The 2,500-nt window shown below is 60.7% G+C and overlaps 1 non-coding gene and 1 pseudogene across 1 annotated transcript; both read left to right on the plus strand.

Moving 5' to 3' along the window:
• The first annotated feature begins 801 nt into the window (after positions 1-801).
• On the plus strand, positions 802-957 carry LOC147870587 (5.8S ribosomal RNA). Its single transcript, XR_015533302.1, has one exon. It is a non-coding gene; the product is annotated as a 5.8S ribosomal RNA (ribosomal RNA).
• A 509-nt stretch (positions 958-1,466) lies between these two features.
• Positions 1,467-2,500, plus strand: part of LOC147870588 (large subunit ribosomal RNA) — a 4,225-nt pseudogene continuing 3,191 nt past the window's right edge.

A 2,500-nucleotide genomic window follows, 5' to 3' on the forward strand; every position in this document is an offset into this window, starting at 1 on the left:
GAGAAGGAAGGCATTAAGAAACCGAGGACGGTTGCTGGCTCTGGGGGAGTGCGTAATCTCGCTTGCGAGTGGACCGCCTTCTCGTGGAAGTACCCGTGTCTGGTCATTCATGATAATACAACCTCTACTGATGACTGAAAAATAGATGACGTCAACCTGAGGGGGGACCGGTCGGCGAAAGTCGCACCGACTCCCCCCGCATGAGGGGGAAGACGCATCATAATATGTGACCACTACTGATGACTGAAAAATAGATGACGTCAACCTGAGGGGGGACCGGTCGGCGAAAGTCGCACCGTCTCCCCCCGAATGAGGGGAAGACGCATCAAAAATTAATAAAAGGAAGGCATTAAGAATGAACCAGATGAACGGGGCTCTGCGGAAGGCGTAATCTCGCCTGTGATTGGACCGGCTCTTCCTGGCAGCGGCCGGATCTCGGAGATAACGTCGTCGGCCTGAGGTGTCCAGGTCGGCGAAGTAATCCCCCGGAGGGGGACGGCAAGACCGTCCCGCCTCGAGGTGGGAAGTAGGAGCGAAAGATGGTGAGTGGGTGCCGGCGGCACGCGGGCTCCGAGGATCCTCAGGGATCCAAGGACAACCCGCGCGACCGCGAGCACTGGGCTTAAAGCCACTTTATCTGCCCACGCAAGGCCGTTTCGGCGGCGCTTGAACGAGAGGGGAGCGCGGTCTGACCGTGCCGCTGTTCTGGGGGCAGCTCCCCCTCGAAAAATAACAACTACCTGTCCTACGGGACTAGCAGTAGCATCCTACCCGAAGCTCTGCTCGAATCTAGAGAAAAACAACCCTGAGCGGTGGATCACTCGGCTCGTGGGTCGATGAAGAACGCAGCTAATTGCGCGTCGACATGTGAACTGCAGGACACATGAACATCGACGTTTCGAACGCACATTGCGGTCCTTGGATTTCCAATCCCGGACCACGCCTGGCTGAGGGTCGGCTACATGAAACCCGTGGGCCCGCGCGGTCTTTAAGATAATAAGGGAAGGAAAGAAAGAAAGAAAGAGAAAGAAAGAAATAAAGGCACGCGAGCGGCCCTACGCTGGGGGGTCTGACGAGCCTGCACCTCGCACCGCCGGCGTCGCTCCGAGCAATCGGTGGCGGCGTCGGCGACTGCGAGGAGGTTAAGGGGAGTCAGTCGCCCTTGAAGGCTTCACAGGGTTCGGTGGAGCGAGCGGATAGACTTAGCTCGCCCTCCTCTCCTCGGCGACGGGGCCCATCCTTCCCCGATCGCGTCTGAGAAGAACTGACGCCCGGCTTGATGTGATGGGAGACAGGCAAACTCCCGAGACAGAGAGAGAGACACACACTTGCCGGGCGGGAGCGAAAGATATGACCACAATAAATAATGACCACAAAAAAAACAAAACAAAAAGAAATCAGTTCAATGAGAGAGGCTAAGCTTCCGACCGCTCACATCGGCCCGTCGGTACAAAAAAAAATCTTTCCGACCTCAGATCAGGCGAGACTACCCGCTGAATTTAAGCATATTACTAGGCGGAGGAAAAGAAACTAACAAGGATTCCCCCAGTAGCTGCGAGCGAACAGGGAAGAGCCCAGCACGGAATCCCGCGCGGAGACGTGCAGGGAGATGTCGTGTGTGGGAGGTCCCACTCTCCCGGGGCGCGGTCCAGCGAGTCCAAGTCTCCCTTGAATGGGGCCATCGCCCGCAGAGGGTGCCAGGCCCGTAGGACCGCGGCCGCTCCCGGGTGGGGACTCTCCTCAGAGTCGTGTTCCTTGAGAGTGGAGCACTAAGAGGGTGGTAAACTCCATCTAAGGCTAAATATGACCACGAGACCGATAGCGAACAAGTACCGTGAGGGAAAGTTGAAAAGAACTTTGAAGAGAGAGTTCAATAGTACGTGAAACCGTTCAGGGGTAAACGGGAGAGACCCGGAAGACCGATTGGGGAGATTCAGCCCCGTCCGCGCAGTGCCGGCCCCCGGGCGGGTGCTCCCGGATGTTCCCGGCCGCCGGTCGCGCCGCGAGGCGCGCGCCGGTGCGAGTCGGGCCCACCGGCCGCTCGGGGTCTAAAGCCGCGGCCGCGGCGGGGTGCATTTCCTGCCCCTAGTAGGACGTCGGGACCCATTGGAGGAGCAGGTCCCTCGCGGACCATTGCGGCCTAAGGCCCGGGACAGAGACCGGGGTGGCTTCCGCCGAGGCGCGGGACAAGGGCCGCCCCGGACCCCGGTACATAGCCTGGCCGCCCTCCGACGGTCTGTTTTTTCGTGGTAGCTGGCCCGCTGCCCCCGCCCTCCGCCCGCGAGGGAGGTAAGGGCGGGACGCGAGCGTCCGGTCCGCCGGGGCAAGCTCTCCGGCCGAGGCCGCGGTGCCGTGGCTCTCGCCACGTCCCCGGCCCCCGGCAGGCTGCTGGCCCCCGGAGCCCTCGGACAGCTTTTGGCCGCTCCCGTCTCCGGCGCTTCAGCTTCGGGTGCTCTCCCGACCCGTCTTGAAACACGGACCAAGGAGTCTAACATGTGCG

Source organism: Zootermopsis nevadensis, unplaced genomic scaffold, assembly GCF_977971745.1.
Source record: "Zootermopsis nevadensis isolate Lab colony 2312 unplaced genomic scaffold, Znev_1.0 Znev_ptg000238l, whole genome shotgun sequence".
In the NCBI taxonomy this organism is placed as follows: domain Eukaryota; kingdom Metazoa; phylum Arthropoda; class Insecta; order Blattodea; family Termopsidae; genus Zootermopsis; species Zootermopsis nevadensis.